The 25,273-nt window shown below is 41.5% G+C and overlaps 1 pseudogene; it reads left to right on the forward strand.

Moving 5' to 3' along the window:
* Window positions 1-18,552: 18,552 nt before the first annotated feature.
* Window positions 18,553-23,976, forward strand: LOC125963972 (tigger transposable element-derived protein 1-like; annotated as a pseudogene).
* The last annotated feature ends 1,297 nt before the right edge of the window (window positions 23,977-25,273 follow it).

Raw genomic sequence — 25,273 nt, forward strand, 5'->3', positions numbered from 1 at the left:
ACACAGAAATAGAGGAAACTTGAACCTAAATTAGAACAAACTGATGGTCTAACACTGTAGTGGCTACTGTGATTCACTGCCTAAGTTTCTTCTTCAGGACTGACATAACCATCTCCAAGCTACTGGAAATATTTTCTCTTGACAACACATAGTTATATCCCTTACTAAGAATTGCCCTCTGCTGAAGATATGTCTCATCTAAGATTATGACCTCCTCACTGGGGCACCCTGTGGCCAACGACTAACTGATGCGAGAATAAAAAAAGTCTGCACTCCTTGCTTCAATTTGCCCCTCTCCCCAGTTCTGCTTGCTCAGTTTCTTAAAAATGTGTCTCCTGAGTGCACTCCAAAATAAACCTTCTGCACTCTATTGCAGAGTCTGGTTTCCAGGGCACCCCACCTAGAACAGTTGGTATCTGGAATGGTCCTCGGAAGCAGAGCATGTGGCAGATGGCCTGGCTAGTGTGCCAGGGTTTTTAAGAGAACAATTGAAAGATGGGGGACAAAGACGTCTGGGAAGGAGGCACTTGGCTGGGCCTGTGATGGTGGCTCTACCAGATAGCATACACTGCAGAAGAGGTACTAAATAACCACGTGGCTCTGTTAGTAGATGTCATCCGGCCTCTGTTCTCTTCAGCCCAATGCTTGTACAATGGACTCATGAATAGAGCTGCCATGATGGCAGAGATGAAGGCTTATGCATGGGCCCAACAGCATACTCACTTACAAGGGCTGGTTTAGCTAATGTTGCTGTTAAATGTCCATCCAACCTGCCTGTGACAAAGAGTAATGGCGGGTCTCCAATATGGCACTCAAGTAGACCAGTCAGTAGTTTGGTATCAAATCAATTCTTTTGAATCTTTTCCACTCTAGGTGGAGGAGTAGTTTATCTTGACTAGGATTGACACACGTTCCAGGTATGGGTTTGCCTTTTTTGCTTGTAGGGCCTTGGATGGGTGTCTTTTGGTGCTCCCATGCCTGGGTTTAGTGGCTTATGCACAGGCACCAGCCACAGCCTGAGAAGGACTTGGTAACTCAGCAAAGAGGGTCTAGGACCCCCACTACGTGATCTACCTGGACAAGTAGATGTGTTGGCTGAATGTGAGAGAAACCTAGGGTGAGTGGTAGAGGATAAGGACCATGAGTATCAGTTATGAATGAAAGGTCAACTGCAGCTGTTGGGCTATTCATCCCATTAGTGCTTCTAAATTTTAGCAAGAAACAAGACTAACCAGAACCCTGGAGATGCTGTTTCCAGATGGGGCAAAATTACTATGAGATGCAAGTGGATCTGAGTGGCCTAGAATGGATGCTGCAGGACTCTGTCAAGGTCCTCTCTTCAGGAACAGCGTGCCCCGGGTCTTAGGACTATCAGCTGCTGACAGGTCATAGCTACATGGCTCACTAAGAATTGTCCTTGGCTACAGTGAACCACTTCACCTAAGGTTCTCCTCTCTCCCAGGGACAGCTAGTGGCCAATGACTGGCTGATGTGAAGCTGCAAATGTTGTTACATTTGCCTCAATTAGGACATCTCTGAAGGTCCATCCCAGCTCCAGAGCTTCCCTAGGAATGGCTGACGCTTCTGTGGCGCAGCTTCTGCCTTCCCCAGTCCTACCTTCCCCAGGTTCTTATGGGTACATCCAGCTCCCAAGACACTTCCCCAATAAATTTTCGGCCTGCAACTCTCTGCCTCGGAATCTGTTTCCAGGGAACCCAACCTAAGGAAAACTTCCATATAAGGATTTTAATCTTCAGTCAACACGGTGAAAAAAGGAGGCCAGAGAGAAGTTCTGCTCTTCACTGTTAACCCCAGAGACAGGACAACTAAAAATGACAAGCTCTGAGGTGGAAAGATACGAAAGAAGTTTGAATAAAGAAGATACTACAGAAAGTACTGTTGGACCTAAAATCTTGTTCACAAGTTATTTTAGTAGTTTTCTGGAAGAATATGGTCTCTAAGGCATGGGACACAGGACAAATGTTTTCATGAAGGCAAGGAGGAGAAAAGTGCTGGCATCAGTGAGTCTGATGGACTTGATGGTGGCCACAAAGGAAAAGTAACTGAGCGTGTCCTGAAAGCACTAAGGGGCTGGAAGCATTGTGTCTCCTTCCTTCATGGATGGGCACTGAGAGGAGAAAGGTGGTGGGCATAGGTGTACTTCACATGCCTCAGCTTTCCGGAGGGAGATGAGCGATATGGAAAAACATTCTAGTAAGGCTCTTTCTTACTGCAAGTCTTACTGATATTATTACCATACAGTGTTTTGTTTTGTTGTGATTACTCTAGTTTAATTATTCATTATTTGTAAATTTCATAACATATTACTAAACAACTTGTAGCCTGTTTAAAAGAAGAAATAGTTCCATGGAAATTGGATATTTTGCTAGAGAGAGAGAGAGAGAAAGAGGGAGAGAAATTAGTAGGAATCAGTAGGTTGTAGGTTGAGAGGGTGAGGGCTCACTGACAAGGGTATCCAGATTTTATACTTACTGAGATCAGTGCAGGTCTTCTGTGTATTACTGATTCCCACTCCCCGCACCCCTGCTCCAACACACAAGGCTTCTTGTCTTCTGTTTCCCTAACGTGCTCTTCTCTACCCTGCTCTCTGCCCGCGGCAGGGAAGGCTGACCAGTAGGGATTCCCACATGGGTCTCATCCCTTCCAGCTCCTGAGCAGATTCAGCCAGAGGGGAGCTCTGCATGGGCAGGAGATACAGAGGAGGGAGGAGAGCGAGGCTGGGGGCACTATTCCCCCTGCTTCTATCTCGTGGGGCTGCCAAGCCTGGATCCCTCAGCTGAGGGTCACAGCTTCTGTCAAACAGCCCCTTCCTCACCGCTCTGTGAATCCACTTCTGGCAACAGCCCCCTCTCCTGGCCCCTTCTGGTTTAGAGGTGCTAACCATCCCCATTGTTACTTGCTCTGGGGTACTGCATTATCCCTTGTGGTTCCCCTACACCCTGCCCGCATCTTTGTCAATAGTCCTTGCATCAAGCCCTCACATTATCCAGTTTGAGCGCGCCACTGTTTACCGTCAGGGCTCTGATAGAATTATCTTCCCTTTATCTCTTTCATGCTTAGGAGACTAAATTCCAGACCTGGCTTTTACAGACAAGCTAAGCATCCGTGTGCAAATTGCCTTGCTGATCGAGCCGAGGAAACCCCTGGGATCAAATGCAAAGATTTAAAACCTAACCCTGAGTCGAGTGAGGAAACTCTTCTGCCTCATTTCCGGGCTGCGGTATATGATGTTATTTTCTTGAGGAAAGTGACAAGGCAGGAGAAGAGAAGGATTCAAATACTAAGCTGCCCATGAAGACAGAGTGGTGAACTCTAAGATTTGGCAAAAGAACGGCAGCAAGTAGTAGCAGTCCCAGGCTGATGGGAGACCGAAACCAGAGGCTTCAGCAGAGCTAAGGCAGGAAAGAGATTTCAAGTAAACTCAGGGTCCTGGGAAGCCGCGGACAGACAGTGAAAGGCCATTCCTAACTCCCCATCACCCCGGTATCTGGTGCTCTGGTGATAGCCTTCGCTGACTAAGCACGTCCCATGTCCCGGGCATGAGGCTTTGTGCTCCTTGGCTCATTTTAACTTCACAGGGCAGAGAAAACCAGTGTGGGGAAAGAGGCCAAGTCACGTGTCCAAGAACCCAGGGCTCGTAAATGACAAAGCCAGGATTCCAAGCCTGGGATTTAATCACCCATTCAGTCACCCTCTTCTAGAACAGATTTAGCCTGGCCCTAAAGATGTACATCCACGCCAGCATGGACACTGGGAAAGTTCAGTGTCCTCCCCTTATCTCTCAGAGATCATTGAAGCGGACCCAAATCCATGGCTAGTCCAATACCAACCCTCTCTGTGTGAGCCAAGCGTCGTACAGAACCCGCTGAGGCCCCCAACAGACTGGCCAGTCCTGGATCAGGGAGTCCGTTTCCTTCACTGCCTCCCTTCCACCTTGCCCTTCCCGCCCAGGGGTGGATCCTCACGGTGACGTGGCCAGGTCCACAATGGAGCAAGCTCTGGGAAGCAGAGAAATGGGATGTGAAAAGGTCTTTGTCTTCGTGGACTCTCCTATGTGTGTGGGATTGCACTGGGAGAGAAGGGTGGAGGGAAGGCATTCCTCAGGCAGTAAACAACCCAGACCAATTTGCACCCCGGCCACGGAGCTGTAATCTTTTCATTATGCTTCGCGTATTTATAACCAAGAGCTCTATTGCTCTGGTACCAACAAAACTGCAGTCGGCCCGCCAGAGGATTTTCTTTAAACATCAGTCTTTACGGAAGAAAAAAACAAGCATCCACGTTGCAGGCCTGGGGATAAGTGAGCCCCCCTCCTGTTTTCTTTAGCTGGTGGACAGTGTGCAAAGCTCACTTCTAAGGAGAGAGGGCTTGCTTCCTCTCAACTGCCACCCCTACTCCCACCCCAAGGTGTTCCTCAGTTTGGCCAAGCAGCCTCAACTTCTTTGAAATGCTTTGCTTGGTGGGTGCCAGCCTGCTTGAGCTGCTCCTGAAGATGCCAATTTTAGCTGCCACATTTAATTTGCATGTCCTGAGGGCCTCCTGTGCTTTTTCTGATTCTCTTAAGTGAATAAAAATAAAGAAGGAGCATAGAGCACATGACCCTGTCCCAGGCTGAAAGCTTCTGCTACAAATATGTTTGTCCACATCCAGGCTCATGTGTTTTAAAGAACAAGATGAAACAGAAAGGGGGTGAAAGAGAAAGAGCGAACTTCCTATCTGTTTCCCAGCTCTTTAGGGCCCACGTAAGGCGGTGAGTTAAGGACAGAAGAAGTTTAGTTATGCAGAGGCCAGACACAGGTACCATGAGAGAAGCCTGCCCTACTTCTGTTCCACTGTGAAAAGGAGCAATTGAAAGAAAAAATCCAACTAATGTGGGTAGATTCCTTACTCAACTCGGTGACGCAGGTTCTAGGGTCTCCGCAGCACAAGCTGATGTGACTAGAGCTCAGAAATAATGGGAACAGTGTCTCCAGGGGAAGAGGCATCTGGGATTTTCAACTGGACTGGAAAATCCTGGGCTCCAGGGGGCTCTTTCTTAGGGGCTACTCCCATGTCATGGGAAGGACCTTGAGAATCGCTGCTACCCTCAAGAAGACCCCAAAGGAGAGCCCTGCTGAGCCAGCCCCGGCATTCACTGTGGAGCCGCCACTGCCCAGCCCTGCCATGAACATTGGGATCATTTCTCTGGTTCTTGCAGAGGCTGTTTCGGGGAGAAGCAGAGTCAAAGAGTGCATTTCTGCTGCTATTCTCGCTCCTTTACCCAGCCAACCCTCAGTCGCCAGCATTTCTCAGACCATAGTTTAGCTGTGAATACCCGAGATTTTCTTCCTGTGCTGACCACAGTCACCCTGGTGGTCATGCCACTTTCTGGCATAGCCAGGCAGAGGGCCAGCTGCCTCAGAGCCTCTGAGAGGAGAGGAGAGGAAGGATGCCTTTCCCTTCTTGTCCCAAAGGGGCTGAGGGTCCCAACCGCCTGGACACTCAGGGCAGCATCAAGCTGAACAAATTATAGGGAGTAATTTAGGGATGGAGTGGGGGGGGGGGAAGGGCATGGTGTCTGGATCCAGACCAATGTTTTCAAAGGCCTCTGTTTTGTGAAGGTGTTGTACCCAAAACTTGGCTTTCTCTTTGCGAATGAACCCACTTGTGGAAAATTCTGGAAAAAAAAAAATTAAATAAATAAAGAGAAGGCAGGAAAGAAAAAGAAACAGACAGACAAACTGAGTGCTTTCAATGCTAGCTATCAAATGACCCTACAATTTCAGAGCTCTTGTCTCCCCTAAGGATTCTTTTGCAGTTTTTAGCAAAATTCGGTCCCCCACGTCTCTCCAGAATGCCAGGACAGCAGCCATGGAACTCTTTGATCCTCTCAGGGGCTTGCTGTGGAAGGAAATAAATTCAATTTCAGCCCCTGGGTAGTATTCACTGAGCATGCGTTCTGCCTTGCGCTGGGAACTCACAAGGGTCTTTACTTTTGTTTGGAAGCTAAGAATTCCATACACAAGACATTAGAAGTGATTTTAAGTCCATTTACGAGCAAGGGTGGTGGATACAGATATTGAAGAGAGGGAATTTAAGGTTAACAAAAGAAAAGTGTGAGGTGAGGCTTGAGAGAGGAGGGAAACTGAGGAGAGGATTGAGTGAAATATAGTGTGAGGGTGAGGATGTTGAGTGGGTAGCATGTACTTTACTTATCAGCACCTGCTTGCCTCTGACTCTCCCTCCCCAGTCCCACCCCAAACACATCAGAACTTTCCAACATCCTCCCTCCACTCCTTCTTTACTGAAATCTCACTCACCCTTCATAGCCTCGCTTAACCTCTATCCTCTTCACGTACACCTTTTCAGCATCAACAGCCCGCATGGATTCTCCTTTCTGGAAACACTTCTTCCACTTAGGAGTCAATATCACCCATTAAGTGCTTAGTTGACTTCTGTTTCTTTCAAGTGTGTGTTTTGCTGATCTTGATAAATGATAAGGTTCTCGAGGACCCGGATCATATCTTCCAGTGGGATCAGACATAAGAGGATACAACAGAGCCACTCTGCAAACGCTGGTTTAATGGATGAAAAGTTCAGGACCTTGTTTCTCTGGGAACGTTATCATGCCAATGTCTGGACAAGCTTTCCATTTCTTGGCCATTTCACTGGACGTGCAGCCTGCCCCATACTTCTTAATGGCTCTTAGGTGTCCCCTTTCCAGCCCAGTGGGTGAGAGTGGGTTAGTTCCTTGCAAAATGTTTGGGAAGAAGAGTTGTATTGTTCTTAGATGACAGAGAAGAGTGTTGGCCTGCTTTTTGTACTTTACGCCTAAATATTTGTTAAGCTGTGATAAAAAGCAAAACTTGGAGACTGCTACTGCACACTCAGCATGGAAAGGAGGGCAGGTCACAGGCGGTGATCCTTTCAGTTAATACACAATAGCGTCAGCTGCCATTTCAGGAACAGCCAACTTTGGTTAATGAATATGTGGGTAATCCAACACCTTTGTTCTGGCTCAGATCCCTCTTGCCCTCTTTTTAGCATTTTGAGTTTCTAAGATTTCTTCCCCAGGGGGCATGGAGGTGGGGGAGAAGGACAAGGAAAAGAAGACAATTAACAAAAGCCATGGTAGTGATCCCACTGTGCTGCCTGGAGACTTGCTGGAGAGAAAGCTGAAGGTTGATGCTCACAAGAGTTTGGGGCTTAGGTTCACCTTATGATTTAGGTGATATATGCCAGCCATGTCCACCTTGCCCTGGAAATCTGAAAAATGGTACTCTGAATGAAAAGTGGGTCGTGCGCAACATTTGAGTTTTGCCTTCTATTTTAATTTTATTCCAAGATGTAATCAAAAATATCATTTAATGAGTTTTAGGTGTCAGACTCTATATACAAGCTGATCTCATGTGCAAAACAACTCTTCATAGTGAAAATCATTGCCTCGTTTATTCAGATCAGGAAACTGAGGCTCGGAGGAGTTACGTAAACTGCATCTGTTCAACAGATATTCACTGTGAGTCTTTCATGTGCCAGGAGTTAGAACCGGAAAGGAGCAAAACTAGGATCTAAGGACAGATGTGTCTGGACTCCAAGCCTCCGTTGTTTCCATGGAACTGCATTGCTTCCCTTGGGGAGGAATGTCTCCCCCAAACCTTCTCTTTCATCCTCATTTTTAAAATATTCCCTTTGCATTCCAGAAGCTCTTTGAGTACAAAATGAGGGCTGTTAACTATGTTCACCAAGTGGTAGTGACGAGATTGCAAGATTTCTGGATTGTTTGTTGTTGTTTTTAAGGAGAGGTAGAGAGAGATAGTTTCAGGACTTAATTTTGTGCTTCTTAGCTTCGGAGCATATTTGGGAAAGTATAGGAAAGCTAGTAGTTCCTAAAAGCAATATTTTGGCTCTGGGAGCCAGTGCAATTTGATTAAATGAGCTGAAGTAATCAGGGGTGGCACTTAGTCTGACACGTAAATTAAGTTCCATTCGTCATCCTCTAGGCTTCGTCCCAGAGAATCTATCCAGGTCCCCAGTCCTCATAGCCTAGAGTCAACCTGGACACTGCTCATTCAGTCTTACTGAGGAAATCTAGCTCAGTATGCAATCTACAATATGCAGTCTACAATATGCAGTCTACAATATGCCTGCTTCCTCTATCCACACCGCCATCCACTATTCACGCCACGATTTTCTCTTGCCGACGTTTCTTCAGCTGAATGATCTCCATAGCTCTGGTCTTATTTCCTTCAAATCCATTTCCTTAAAATTGCTGCCAGGGTAAATTTTCTGATAGGTAAATATGGAATATGTAAATTCGATCCTGTTTCTTCCCATTGCTTTCAGGATAAAGCCCAAACATTTAAGCAGAGCAAAAAAGCTCCTTCATACTCTAGCCCTGCCCTGTTCAATATGATATGAGCCACGTTCATAATTTTAAATGTTCTAGTAGCCATATTTAAAAAGTAAAAAGAGAAAGGGGAAAATAATTTTAATATATTTTATTTCACTCAATATCCCAAATATTATCATTTTAACATGCACTCAGTATTTTTAAAATATCAATATTTTGCCATCTTTTTTTCTTATACTTTATCTACAAAGTCTGGACACCAAATTTTTATCAGAAATACTTGATCCGTATTTAGATTTAATAAAATTTATACTTTAAAGAATAAATTTACATATCCAAATTGTTCCAAACATACTTTAAATTATTCCAGAACTGAATCAAGTATTAGTTTAAAATCAATTAAAAATAGGGTTTCCCTGGTGGCACAGTGGTTGAGAGTCTGCCTGCCGATGCAGGGGACACGGGTTCGTGCCCCTGTCCGGGAAGATCCTACATGCCACGGAGCGGCTGGGCCCGTGAGCCATGGCCGCTGAGCTTGCGCGTCCGGAGCCTGTGCTCCGCAACGGGAGAGGCCACAACAGTGAGAGGCCCGCGTACCGCAAAAAATAAATAAATAAATAAATAACAACATTAAGAAAGGGCGTGCTTTTATGCAACTGCCATTCCCATTAGTCTGGCCCTGCTCCCCTGCTTGAGTCCTCTTCTGACCTCTAGGGTCAAATAGCCCCTGTTATCTGCCCCAAATGGTTCTTTTCACATGTACTCATGTGCGTGCAGGCACGTGCACACACTCGCACCCACGTCTCCCTTTCTCTCTGAAACTGGTGAGCAAGTTGAGAGCCAGCTCTGCAGAACCCCCTGTTGTGCTAGTATTCATGGTGGTCATGCAGGTCACCTTGGCAATGTGTACATTGCTTTCTTTGGCTTTTATTGTACAGTCAGTACTATAAATTTTCTGCTTTGAGTTTTGCAAGTTTGTAGCATTTTAGATAATGTTGTGTTTGTACTTTGTTGTGTAGACTAAAAGAATTGTGTTGAATAAACCTAGGATTAGAGTGCAAAAAAACAAATAAACAAAAAATAAACAAAGTTTCCCAAAATATACAAATAGCTCATATAGCTCAATATCAAAAAACAAAAACAAATAACTCAATCAAAAAATGGGTATAAGGGGCTTCCCTGGTGGCGCAGTGGTTGGGAATCTGCCTGCCAATGCAGGGGACACGGGTTCGGGCCCTGGTCTGGAAAGATCCCACGTGCCGCGGAGCAGCTGGGCTCGTGGGCCACAATTGCTGAGCCTGCGCGTCTGGAGCCTGTGCTCCGCAACAGGCTAGGCCGCGATGGTGAGAGGCCCGCGCACCGTGATGAAGAGTGGCCCCCGCTTGCCACCACTAGAGAAAGCCCTTGCACAGAAACGAAGACCCAACACAGCCATAAATAATTAATTAATTTTTTTAAAAAATGGGTATAAGACTAAATAGACATTTCTCCAAAGATGACATAGAGATGGCCAACAGGCTCATGAAAAGATGCTCAACATCACTAATTATTAGAGAAATCAAAACTACAATGAGATATCACCTCACAGCGGTCAGAATAGCCATCATCAAAAAGTCTACAAGTAGTAGGTCCTGGCAAGGGTGTGGAGAAAAGGGAACCCTCCTACACTGTTGATGGGAATGTAAATCGGTGCAGGCACTATGGAAAACAGTATGGAGTTTCCTTAGAAAACTAAAAATAGAGTTACCATGTGATCCAACAATCCCAGTTCTGAGCATATGTCTGGAAAAGATGAAAACTCTAGTTCAAAAAGATACATGCACCCCAATGTTCACAGCAGCATTATTTACAATAACCTAGACATGGAAAAAACCTAAAAGCCCATTGATACATGAATGGATAAAGAAGATGTGGTACATATATACCATGGAATACTGCTTAGCCATAAAAAAAGAATGAAATAATGTAACTTGCAGCAACATGGATGGACCTAGAGATTATCATACTTAGTGAATTGTCAGACAAAGACAAATGTCATATGATATCACTTACATGTGGAATGTAAAAAAATGACATAAATGAACTTATTTATAAGACAGAAACAGACTCATAAACATAGTAAACAAACCTATGGTTACTACAGGGGAAAGGTGGGGGAGGAATAAATTAGGAGCTTGGGATTAACAGTTACACACCACTATATATAAAATAGATAAACAACAAGGACCTACTGTATAGCACACAGAACTATCCTAAATATCTTGTAGTAACCTATAATGGAAAACTTACATGTATTTATAACTGAATCACTTTGCTGTACAGCTGGAACTAATACAATATTGTAAATCAACCTTACTTCAATTTAAAACAACCCAAAATTTAAATTCAATTATTCTGTCACCTTAGACTCACTTGAATCACTTAATAGTTACATGTTACTGGATACCATATTGAACCACTCAGACCTAACCCCTGGTTAAATCTTTCAGCAAGACTTTGAGAGGAGCTTCAAGATGGCGGAAGAGTAAGATGCGGAGATCACCTTCCTCCCCACAAATACATCAGAAATACATCTACATGTGGAACAACTCCTACAGACCACCTACTGAACGCTGGCAGAAGACCTCAGACTTCCCAAAAGGCAAGAAACTCCCCCACGTACCTGGGTAGAGCAAAAGAAAAAAAGAATAAACAGAGACAAAAGAATAGGGACAGGACCTGCACCAGTGGGAGGGAGCTGTGAAGGAGGAAAGGTTTCCACACACTAGGAAACCCCTTCGCGGGCGGAGACTGCGGGTGGCGGAGGGGGAAGCTTCGGAGTCGCAGAGGAGAGCACAGCAACAGGGGTGCGGAGGGCAAAGCGAGGAGATTCGCGCACAGAGGATCGGTGCTGACCAGCACTCACCAGCCTGAGAGGCTTGTCTGCTCACCTGCCGGGGTGGGCAGGGCTCTGAGCTGAGGCTCGGGCTTCGGTTAGATCCCAGGGAGAGGACTGGGGTTGGCGGCGTGAACACAGCCTGAAGGGGTTAGTGCGCCACGGCTAGCCGGGAGGGAGTCCGGGAGAAAGTCTGGACCTGCCGAAGAGGCAAGAGACTTTTTCTTGTCTCTTTGTTTCCTGGTGCACGAGGAGAGGGGATTAAGAGCACTGCTTAAAGGAGCTCCAGAGATGGGCGTGAGCCACGGCTATCAGTGCGGACCCCAGAGACGGGCATAAGACGCTAAGGCTGCTGCGGCCACCAAGAAGCCTGTGTGCGAACACAGGTCACTATCCACACCTCCCCTTCCGGGAGCCTGTGCAGCCCGCCACTGCCAGGGTCCCGTGATCCAGGGACAGCTTCCCCGGGAGAACACACGGCGCGCCTCAGGCTGTTGCAACGTCACACTGGCCTCTGCCGCCGAGGCTCGCCCCGCATTCTGCATTCCGTACCCCTCCCTCCCCCGCGGCCTGAGTGAGCCAGAGCCCCGGAATCAGCTATTCCTTTAACGCCGTCCTGTCTGAGCGAAGAACAGACGCCCTCAGGCGACCTACACGCAGAGGCGGGGCCAAATCCAAAGCTGAACCCCGGGAGCTATGCGAACAAAGAAGACAAAGGGAAATCTCTCCCAGCAGCTCAGGAGCAGCGGATTAAATCTCCACGGTCAATTTGATGTACCCTGCATCTGCAGAATACCTGAATAGACAATGAATCATCCCCAACTGAGGAGGTGGACATTAGGAGCAACGATATATATTTTTATTTCCCTTTTTCTCCTTTTCTGAGTGTGTGTATGCTTCTGTGTGTGATTTTGTCTGTATAGCTTTGCTTTTACCATTTGTCCTAGGGTTCTGGCTGTCCGTTTCTTTGTTGTTTTTTTTTATTATTTACAAAAAAAATTTTTCTTAAAAATTATTTTTTATTTTAATAATTTTATTTTATCTTCTTCTTTCTTTCTTTCTTTCTTTCTCCCTTTTATTCTGAGCCATGTGGAGGACAGACTCTTGGTGTGCCAGCCAGGTGTCAGGGATGTGCCACTGAGGTGGGACAGCCAAGTTCAGGACACTGGTCCACAAGAGACCTCCCAGCTCCACGTAATATGAAATGGCGAAAATCTCTCAGAGATCTCCATCTCCACGCCAAGACCCAGCTCCACTCAATGACAAGCAAGCTACAGTGCTGGACACCCTATGCTAAAAAACTTGCAAGACAGGAACTTAACCCTGCGCATTAGCAGAGAGGCTGCCAAAAATAATAAGGTCACAGACACCCCAAAACACAACACCAAAATTGGACCTGCCCACCAGAAAGACAAATCCAGGCTCATCCACCAGAACACAGGTACTAGTCCCCTCCACCAGGAAGCCTACACAACCCACTGAACCAACCTTAGCCACTGCGGACAGACACCAAAAACAACAGGAACTATGAACCTGCAGCCTGCAAAAAGGAGACCCCAAACACAGTAAGTTAAGCAAAATGGGAAACACACAGCAGATGAAGGAGCAAGGTAAAAACTCACCAGACCTAACAAATGAAGAGGAAATAGGCAGTCTACCTGAAAAAGGATTCAGAATAATTATAGTAAAGATGATCCAAAATCTTGGAAATAGAATGGAGAAAATACAAGAAACATTTAACAAGGACTTAGAAGAACTAAAGAGCAAATGAACAGTGATGAACAACACAATAAATGAAACTAAAACTTCTTTAGAAGCGATCAATAGTAGAATAACTGAGGCAGAAGAACGGATAAGTGACCTGGAAGATAAATTAGGGGAAATAACTACTGCAGAGCAGAATAAAGTAAAAAGAATGAAAAGAATGGAGGACAGTCTCAGAGACATCTGGAACAACATTAAAGGCACCAACATTCGAATTATAGGGGTCTCAGAAGAAGAAGAGAAAAAGAAAGGGACTGAAAAAATATTGGAAGAGATTATAGGTGAAAACTTCCCTAATATGGGAAAGGAAATAGTTAATCAAGTCCAGGAAGCACAGAGAGTCCCATACAGGATAAATCCAAGAAAAACCACACCAAGACACATTAATCAGACTATCAAAAATTAAATACAAAGAACAAATATTAAAAGCAGCAAAGAAAAACAACAAATAACACATAAGGGAAACCCCATAAGGATAACAGCTGATCTTTCAGCAGAAACTCTGCAAGCCAGAAGGGAGTGGCAGGACATATTTAAAGTGATGAAAGAGAACAAACTACAACCAAGATTACTCTACCCAGCAAGGATCTCATTCAGATTTGGCGGAGAAATTAAAAGTTTTACAGGCAAGCAAAAGCTAAGAGAATTCAGCACCACCAAACCAGGTTTACAACAAATTCTAAAGGAACTTCTATAGGCAGGAAACACAAGGGAAGGAAAAGACCTACAATAACAAACCCAAAACAATTAAGAAAATGGCAATAGGAATATACATATCGATAATTACCTTAAATGTAAATGGGATAAATGCTCCAACCAGAAGACATAGACTGGCTGAATGGATACAAAAACAAGACCCATATATATGCTGTCTACAATGGACCCACTTCAAACCCAGGGACACATACAGTCTGAAAGAGAGGTGATGGAAAAAGATATTCCATGCAAATGGAAATCAAAAGAAAGCTGGAGTAGCAATTCTCATGTCAGACAAAATAGACTTTCAAACAACGACTATTACAAGAGAAAAAGAAGGACACTACATAATGATCAAGGGATCAATCCAAGAGGAAGATGTAACAATTGTAAATATTTATGCACCCAACATAGGAGCATCTCAATACATAAGGCAAATGCAAACAGCCATAAAAGGGGAAATCGACAGTAACACAATCATAGTAGGGGACTTTAACAGCCCACTTTCACCAATGGACAGATCATCCAAAATGAAAATAAATAAGGAAATGCAAGCTTTAAATGATACATTAAACAGGATGGACTTAATTGATATTTATAGGACATTCCATCCAAAAACAGCACAATACACATTCTTCTCAAGTGCTCATGGAACATTCTCCAAGATAGGTCATATCTTGGGTCACAAATCAAGCCTTGGTAAATTTACAAAAATTGAAATCATATCAAGTATCTTTTCCGACCACAACAGTATGAGATTAGATATTAATTACAGGAAAAAATCTGTAAGAAATAAAAATACATGGAGACTAAACAAAACACTACTTAATAATCCAGACATCACTGAAGAAATCAAAGAGGAAATAAAAAAAATACCTAGAAACAAATGACAGTGAAAACACGACAACCCAAACCTATGGGGTGCAGCAAAAACAGTTATAAGAGGGAAGTTTATAGCAATACAATCCTACCTTAAGAAAAAAGAAACATGTCAAATAAACAAAATAACCTTACACCTAAAGCAATTAGAGAAAGAAGAACAAAGAAAACCCAAAAGTTAGCAGAAGGAAAGAAATCATAAAGATCAGATCAGAAATAAACGAAAAAGAAATGAAGGAAACGATAGCAAAGATCAATAAAACTAAAAGCTGGTTCTTTGAGAAGATAAACAAAATTGATAAGCCATTAGCCAAACTTATGAAAAAAAAGAGGGAGAAGACTCAAATCAATAGAATTAGAAATGAAAAAGGAGAAGTAACAACTGGCACTGCAGAAATACAAAGGATTATGAGAGATTACTACAAGCAACTATATGCCAATAAAATGGACAACCTGGAAGAAATGGACAAATTCGTAGAAATGCACAACCTTCCAAGACTGAACCAGGAAGAAATAGAAAATATGAACAGACCAGTCACAAGCACTGAAATTGAAACTGTGATTAAAAATCTTCCAACGAGCAAAAGCCCAGGACCAGATGGCTTCACAGCCGAATTCTATCAAACATTTAGAGAAGAGCTAACACCTATCCTTGTCAAACTCTTCCAAAATACAGCAGAGGGAGAAACACTCCCAAACTCATTCTATGAGGCCACCATCACTCTGATACCAAAATCAGACAAAAATGTCACAAACAAAGAAAACTATAGGCCAATATAACTGAGGAATATAGATGCAAAAATCCTCAACAAAATACTAGCAAACGGAATCCAACAGCACGTTAAAAGGATCATACACTATAATCAAGTGGGGTTTATCCCAGGAATGCAAGGATTCTTCAATATATGCAAATCAATCAATGTGATACACCATATTAACAAACTGAAGGAGAGAAACCATATGATCATCTCAATAGGTGCACAAAAAGCTTTTGACAAAATTCAAAACTGATTTATGATAGAACACCCTCAAGAAAGTAGGCATAGAGGGAACTTACCTCAACATAATAAAGGCCATACATGACAAACCCACAGCCAACAAAGTCCTCAATGGTGAAAAACTGAAACCATTTCCACTATGATCAGGAACAAGACAAGGTTGCCCACTCTCACCACTATTATTCAACATAGTTTTGGAAGTTTTAGCCACAGAAATCAGAGAAGAAAGAGAAATAAAAGGAATACAAATCGGAAGAGAAGTAAAGCTGTCACTGTTTGCAGATGACATGATACTATACATAGAGAATCCTAAAGATGCTACCAGAAAACTACTAGAGCTAATCAATGAATTTGGTAAAGTAGCAGGATACAAAATTAATGGACAGAAATCCCTTGCATTCCTATACACTAATGATGAAAAATCTGAAAGAGAAATTATGGAAACACTCCCATTTACCATTGCAGCAAAAAGAATAAAGTAATTAGGAATAACCTACCTAAGGAGACAAAAGACCTGTATGCAGAAAGCTATAAGACACTGATGAAAGAATTTAAAGATGATACAAATAGATGGAGAGATGTCTTGGATTGGAAGAATCAACATTATGAAAATAGCTCTACTACCCAAAGCAATCTACAGATTAATGCAATCCCTATCAAACTACCAGTGGCATTTTTCACAGAACTAGAACAAAAAATTTCACAATTTGTATGGAAACACAAAAGACCCCGAATAGCCAAAGGAGTCTTGAGAAAGAAAAACAGAGCTAGAGGAATCAGGCTCCCTGACTTCAGACTAAACTACAAAGCTACAGTAATCAAGACAGTATGGTACTGGCACAGAAATAGAAATATAGATCAATGGAACAGGATAGAAAGCCCAGAGATAAACCCACACACATATGGTCACCCCATCTTTGATAAAGGAGGCAAGAATATACAATGGAAAAAAGAGAGCCTTTTCAATAAGTGCTGCTGGGAAAACTGGACAGCTACCTGTAAAAGAATGAAATTAGAACACTCCATAACACCATACACAAAAATAAACTCAAAATGGATTAAAGACCTAAATGTAAGGCCAGACACTATAAAACTCTTAGAGGAAAACATAGGCAGAACACTCTATGACATAAATCACAGCAAGATCCATTTTGACACACCTCCTAGAGAAATGGAAATAAAAATAAACAAATGGTACCTAATGAAACTTCAAAGCTTTTGCACAGCAAAGGAAACCATAAAAAAGACAAAAAGAGAACCCTCAGAATGGGAGAGAATATTTGCAAATGAAGCAACTGACAAAGGATTAATCTCCAAAATTTACAAGCAACTCATGTGGCTCAATATCAAAAAAATAAACAACCCAATCCAAAAATGGGCAGAAGGCCTACAGAGACATTTCTCCAGAGATGATATACAGATTACCAACAGACACATGAAAGAATGCTCAACATCATGAATCATTAGAGAAATGCAAATCAAAACTACAGTGAGATATCATCTTACCCCAGTCAGAATGGCCATCATCAAAAAATCTACAAACAATAAATGCTGTAGAGGGTGTGGAGAAAAGGGAGCCCTCCTGCAGTGTTGCTGGGAATGTAAATTGATAGAGCCACTATGGAGAACAGTATGGAGGTTCCTTAAAAACCTAAACATAGAACTATCATACAACCCAGCAATCCCACTACTGGGCATATACCCTGAGAAAACCATAATTCAAAACAAGTCATGTACCAAAATGTTCATTGCAGCTCTATTTACAATAGCCATGAAATGGTTGCAACCTAAATGTCTATCAACAGATGAATGGATAAAGAAGATGTGGCACATATATACAATGAATATTACTCAGCCATAAAAAGGAAAAAAACTGAGTTATTTTTAGTGAGGTGGATGGACCTAGAGACTGTCATACAGAGTGAGGTAAGTCAGAAAGTGAAAAACAAATACCGTATGCTAACACATATATATGGTATCTAAAAAAAAAAAAAATGCTCATGAAGAACCTAGGGGCAAGATGGGAATAAAGATGCCAACCTACTAGGGAATGGACTTGAGGATACGGGGAGGGGGAAGGGTAAGCTGGGACAAAGTGAGAGAGTGGCATGGACATATATACACTGCCAAACGTAAAATAAATAGCTAGTGGGAAGCAGCTGTGTTGCACAGGGAGATCAGCTCTGTGCTTTGTGACCACCTAGAGGGGTGAGATAGGGAGGGTGGGAGGGAGAGAGATGCAAGAGGGAAGAGATATGGGGACATATGTATATGTATAGCTAATTCACTTTGTTATAAAGCAGAAACTAACACCATGTTAAAGCAATTATACTCCAATAAAGATGTTCTTTTAAAAAAAAGGGCATTAAACCCTTAACGAAAATAAATAAATTAATTAAATCTTTGCCCTTTAAAAAAAAAAAACAAGACCTTGAGGACATTATGTTAAGTGAGGTAAGTCAGACTAAGAAAGACAAATACTGTATGGTATCATTTATATTTGAAATCTAAAAAGGTCAAACTTAGGTAAAATAAAATAGTGGTAAAATAGCAGTTACTGGAGACAGGGTATGGTGAGGAAATAGGAGAGATATTTTAGGGTACAAATTTACAACTAGCAGACAAATAAGTCCTGGAGATCTGTTGCAAAGTATAGTGAATCTAGACAACAATATTGCATTACAGTCATCAAACTTGCTAAGAGTAGATCTTAACAATTCCCACCACAAACAAGAAAGGATACTAATGGAATGAGTTAGGGGTGCCATTATCCCTGCAATGGCAATCATGTTACAGGAATATCTCATTTTATTGTGCTTCACTTTATTGCACTTCAAAGATATTGCATTTTTTTACAAACTGAAGTGTTTTGGTAAACCTGTATCCAGCAAGTCTGTCAGCAGCATTTTTCAAACAGCATCTGTTCACTTCCTGTCTCTGTGTCATATTTTGGTAATTCTCACAATATTGCAAACTTTTTCATTATTATTATTATATCTGTTATGGTGATCTGTGATCAGTGATCTTTGATGTTACTATTGTAATTGGGAGGGGGCACAAACTGCACCCATATAAGATGGCAATCTTAATCAATAAATGTGTGTGTTCTGACAGTTCCACCAATGGGACATTCCCCCATCTCTCTCACTCCCTATTCCCTGAGATACAACAATATTGAAATGAGGCCAGTTAATAACCCTACAATGGTCTCTAAGTGTTGAAGTGAAGGGAAAAGCCACACATCTCTCATTTTAAATCAAAAGCAAAAAATGATCAAGCTTAGTGAGGAAAGCCTGTCTAAAGCTGAGATAAGCCGAAAGCTAGGCCTCTTGTGTCAAACAGGGAGCCGAGTTCTGAATGCAAAGGAAAAGTTCTTGAAGAAAATTAAAAATGCTACTCCAGTGAACAGAAGAATGATAACAAAGTGAAACAGCCTTATTGCTGATGTGGAGAAAGTTTTAGTGGTCTGGATAGAAGATCAAACCAGCCCCAACATTCCCTTAAGCCAAAACCTAATCCAGAGCAAGGCCCTAACTCTCTTCAATTCTGTGAAGGCTGAGAGAGGTGAGGAAGCTGCAGAACAAAAGTTTGAAGCTAGCAGAGGTTGGTTCACAAGGTTGAAGGAAAGGAACCATCTCCATAACATAAAAGTACAAGGCAACGCAGCAAGTGCTGATGTAGAAGCTGCAGCAACTTATCCAGAAGATCTAGCTCAGATCATCAATGAAGGTGACTACACTAAACAACAGATGCTCAATGTGGATGAAACAGCCTTATATTGGAAGAAGATGACATCTAGGAGCTTCATAGCTAGAGAGGAGCAGTCAAAGCCTGGCTTCAAAGCTTCAAAGCACAGGCTGACTCTTTTGTTAGGGGCTAATGTAGCTGGTGACTTGAAGGTGAAGCCAGTGCTCATTTACCATTTTGGAAATCCTAGGGTCTAAAGAATTATGCTAAATCTACTCTGCCTGTGCTCTACTAATGGAACAACAAAGCCTGGATGACAGCACATCTGTTGACAACATGGTTTACTGAATATTTTAAGCCCACTGTTGAGACCTATTGCTCAGAAAAAAAGATTCCTATCAAAATATTACTGCTCACTAGATTACCTTTACTTCTCAAGTGCACAAGGACCATTCTCCAGGATAGATCATGTCTTGGGTCACAGATCAAGCCTCCGTAAATTTAAGAAAATTGAAATCATATCAAGATCTTTTCTGACCACAATGCTATGAGATTAGAATTCAATTACAGGGGAAAAAATGTAAAAAACACAAACACATGGAGGCCAAAAAATATGTTGCTAAATAAACAAGAGATCACTGAGGAAATCAAAAAATACCTAGAGACAAGTGACAATGACAACACAACGATGCAAAACCTATGGGATGCAGCAAAAGCAGTTCTAAGAAGGAAGTTTGTAGCAATACAAGCCTACCTCAAGACATAAGAAAAATCTCAAATAAACAATCTAACCTTACACCTAAAGGAACTAGAGAAAGAAGAACAAACAAAACCCAAAATTAGCAGAAGGAAAGAAATCATAAAGATCAGAGCAGAAATAAATGAAATAGAAACAAAGAAAACAGTAGCAGAGATCAATAAAACTAAAAGCTGGTTCTTTGAGAAGATAAACAAAATTGATAAACCATTAGCCAGACTCATCAAGAAAAAGAGGAAGAGGACTCAAACCAATAAAATTAGAAATGAAACAGGAGAAGTTACAACAGACACCACAGAAATATAAAGCATCCTAAGAGACTACTACAAACAATTCTATGCCAATAAAATGGACAGAAATGGACAAATTCTTAGAAAGGTATAACCTTCCAAGACTGAACCAGGAAGAAATAGAAAACGTGAATAGACAAATCACAAATAATGATATTGCAACTGTGATTAAAAATCTTCCAACAAACAAAAGTCCAGGAACAGATGGCTTCACAGGTGAATTCTATCAAACATTTAGAGAACAGCTGACACCCATCCTTCTCAAACTCTTCCAAAAAATTTCAGAGGAAGGAACACTCCCAAACTCATTCTATGAGGCCACCATCACCCTGATACCAAAAACAGACAAAGATACTACAAAAAAAGAAAATTACAGACCAATATCACTGATGAATATCAATGCAAAAATCCTCAACAAAATACTAGCAAACAGAATCCAACAACACATTAAAAGGATCATACACCATGGTCAACTGGGATTTCTCCCAGGGATGCAAGGATTCTTCAATATACACAACTCAATCAATGTGATACACCATATTAACAAATTGAAGAAGAAGAACCATATGATCATCTCAGTAGATGCAGAAAAATCTTTTAACATAATTCAACACTGATTTGTGATAAAAACTCTCCAGAAAGTGGGCATAGAGGGAACCTACCTCAACATACTAAAGGCCATATATGACAAACCCACAGCAAACATCATTCTCAATGGTGAAAAACTGAAAGCATTTCCTCTAAGATCAGGAACAAGACAAGGATGTCCACTCTCACCACTATTATTGAACATAGTTTTGGAAGTCCTAGCCACAGCAATCAGAGAAGAAAAAGAAATAAAAGGAATGCAAATTGGAAAAGAAAATGTAAAGCTGTCACTGTTTGCAGATGACATGATACTATACATAGAGAATCCTAAAGATGCCACCAGAGAACTACTAGAGCTAATCAATGAATTTGGTAAAGTTGCAGGATACAAAATTAATGCACAGAAATCTCTTGCATTCATATACAATAATGATAAAAATCTGAAAGAGAAATTAAGGAAACACTCCCACTTACCACTGCAACAAAAAGAATAAAATACCTAGGAATAAACCTACCTAGGGAGACAAAAGACCTGTATGCAGAAAGCTATAAGACACTGATGAAAGAAATTAAAGGTGATACCAACAGATGGAGGGATATACCATGTTGTTGGATTGGAAGAATCAACATTGTGAAAATGACTATACTACCCAAAGCAATCTACAGATTCAATGTAATCCCTATCAAAGTACCAATGGTATTTTTCACAGAACTAGAACAAAAAATTTCACAATTTGTATGAAGACACAAAAGACCCCGAATAGCCAAAGGAGTCTTGAGGGAAAAAATCCGAGCTGGAGGAATCAGACTCCCTAACTTCAGACTATACTACAAAGCTACAGTAATCAAGACACTATGGTACTGACACAAAAACAGAAATATAGATGAATGGAATAGGATAGAAAGCTAGAGATAAACCCACATGCCTATGGTCAACTAATCTATGACAAAAGAGGTAAGGATATACAATGGAGAAAAGACAGTTTCTTCAATAAGTGCTGCTGGGAAAACTGGACAGCTACATGTAAAATAATGAAATTAGAACACTCCCCAGCACCATAAACAAAAATAAAGTCAAAATGGGTTAAAGACCTAAATGTAAGGCCAGACACTATAAAACTCTTAGAGGAAAACATAGAACATAGAGAACACTCTATGACATAAATCATAGCAAGATCCTTTTTGACCCACCTCCTAGAGAAATGGAAATAAAAACAAAAATAAACAAATGGGACCTAATGAAACTTAAAAACTTTTGCACAGCAAAGGAAGCTACAAACAAGATTAAAATACAACCCTGTGAATGGAAGAAAATATTTGCAAATGAATCAACTGACAAAGGATTAATCTCCAAAATTTACAAGCAGCTCATGCAGTTCAATACCAAAAAAACAAACAACCCAATCCAAAAATGGGCAGAAGACCTAAACAGACATTTCCCCAAAGAAGATATACAGATTGCCAACAAACACATGAAAGGATGCTCAACATCACTAATCATTAGAGAAATGCAAATCAAAATTACAATGAGGTATCACCTCACACCAGTTAGAATGGGCATCATCAGAAAATCTACAAACAACTAATGCTGGAGAGGGTGTGGTGAAACGGGAAACCTCTTGCAGTGTTGGTAGGAATGTAAATTGATACAGACACTATGGAGAACAGTACGGAGGTTTCTTAAAAAGCTAAAAATAGAATTACCATATTACCCAGCAATCCCACTACTGGGCATATACCCTGAGAAAACCATAATTCAAAAAGGCACATGCACCCCAATGTTCACTGCAGCACTATTTACAATAGCCAGGTCATGGAATCACCCTAAGTGTCCATTGACAGACGAATGGATAAAGAAGACAACGGAATATTCCTCAGCCATAAAAACGAGCAAAATTTAGTCATTTGTAGAAACGTGGATGGATCTAGAGACTGTCATACAGAGTGAAGTAAATCAGAAAGAGAAAAACAGATATCGTATATTAACACATATATGTGGAACCTAGAAAAATGGTACAGATGAACCGGTTTGCAGGGCAGAAATTGAGACACAGATGTAGAGAATAAACGTATGGACACCAAGGGGGGAAAGCGACGGGGGTGTGGTGTGTGATGATTTGGGAGATGGGGATTGACATGTATACACTGATGTGTATAAAATGGATGACTAATAGGAACCTGCTGTGTAAAAACATAAATATAATAAAATTCAAAAAACAATATTACTGCTCACTGACAATGCACCTGGTCACCCAAGAGCTCTGATGAAGTTGTACAGTGAGATTAATGTTTCATGTCTGCTAACACAACATCCATTCTGCAGTCCAAGGATCAAGGAATAATTTGACTTTCAACTTTATTACTTAACAAATACAGTTTATAAGTCTATAGCTGCCATAGATAGTGAATCTTTTGATGGATCTGGGCAAAGTAAGTTAAAAACCTTCTGGAAAGTTTTCACCATTCTAGATGCCATTAAGAACATTTATGATTCGTGGGAAGAGGTCAAAATATCCACATTCACAGGAGTTTGCAAGAAGTTGATTCCAACCTTCATGGATGACTTTGAGGTGTTCAAGACTTCGGTGGAGGAAATAAGTACAGATGTGGTGGAAATAGCAAGAGAAATAGAATTAGACGTGGAGCCTGAAGATGTGGCTGAATTGCTGCAATCTGATGATAAAACTTTGGTGGATGAGGAATTGTTTCTTATGTACAAACAAATTGGGTTTTTGAGATGGAACCTACTCCTGCTGAAGATGCTGTGGAGGTTGTTGAAATGACAGCAAAGGATTTAGCATATCCAGCAGAAGCAGGGTTTGAAAGGATTGACTCCAATTTGGAAAGAAGTTCTACTGTGGGTAAAATGCTATCAGCAGCATTGCATGCCACAGGGAAATCGCTTGTGAAAGTAGGTGTCAATCAATGCTGCAAACTTCATTGTGTCTTATGTTAAGAAATTGTCACGGCCACCTCAGCCTTCAGCCACCACCAGCCTGATCAGTCAGCACCCATCAACATGGAGGCAAGACCCTCCACCAGCAAAAAGATTACACTCTTGGAAGGCTCAGATGATTGTTAGCATTTTTTAGCAACAAAGTATTTTTTTAATTAAGGTATGCGGTTGTATTTTTAGACATAATGCTATTGCACACTTAATAGACTACAGTATAGTGTAAAGATAACTTTTATATGCACTGAGAAACCACAAAATTCTTGCAACTCGCTTTATCATGATACTGGCTTTATTGCTGCGGTCTGGAACTAAATCAGCAATATCTCAAGGTCTGACTGTACAATATATAACACATTGTACACTTTAAATTTACACAATGTTATATTCAAAAATATTTCAATTAATCAAAAAAGGAAACATAGCAGCTAACACTGTTATATGACAGGCACTGGTCTAAAAGTTTCCATTTATTAGCTTATTTTAATCCAGTTGTCACAGGACAACAATTCTATGAAGTAGATACTATGATGTCTCCATCTTACAGAAGGCAAAATCGAGGCACAGAGATGTTGAGTAATTTTCCCAAGTTCACAGAGCTAGAAAGTAGTAGAACTGAGGTTTGAACCCAGAGAGTCATGCCCTAGAACTTGTGCCCTTACCCACAACAATCTTGATTGCCTCAAATTCTTAGAGCTCCAAGAAGCTTCCTCTCACCTCAAGGCTGTCACATCTGTTTCTCCTATGTGCTTTAGTGATTCTCCAGTAAGGGCTTAGGAATGCATATTGACTCCTTCAGATTGGGAGGGTGCCATTTCCCACACTGCAGCATTATTTTTCTGGTAATTATTTGGTACTTATCTATGTAGATTGTGGAAGTCAGTGTATTACTAAGAAAAATGTCAGGTTCGTAACAAATTCCAGGGCAGAAAAAAATATTTAATCAGATGTGCTTATCAAGCCTCTTTTCCTCCTTTCAGAAATGTCCAAGCTGCTTTTAAGCTGATACTGTCCCCCTTCCCTGACTAAAGCATTTGACATACCCTCTGGGTTACATAACTTGGTGTGAACTCGCTTCCTCTGGTCGTAGGAGACTATGGTTCTCAGAGTGTTGACATGAACATTTCCTGTCCTTCCCAGCTAATGCAGAACAGCCTTTCCAGGAAACATGTGCTTTGTGGAGTCTGCCATTAAGAGCGCACTAAGTCAGCCTGAGAATGGGGTGTAGTTAAGTATGATTAAAAGTAGAAGATTACAAATATTACAAAAATATTATAACAGGAAATGGAAAAGAACGAGAATTATGAGCAAGGCAGCTCTTGTTGGACTTTGACCTCAAAAAGGAGGTACCTAGTTACATGAGAAGCTAAAGGGATGCGGTGACCATAAATCACTATTAAAATTCACATTAACAAAATTATGTTTAAAAAAATTAG

Source organism: Orcinus orca, chromosome 3 (genome assembly GCF_937001465.1).
Source record: "Orcinus orca chromosome 3, mOrcOrc1.1, whole genome shotgun sequence".
Taxonomy (NCBI): Eukaryota; Metazoa; Chordata; class Mammalia; order Artiodactyla; family Delphinidae; genus Orcinus; species Orcinus orca.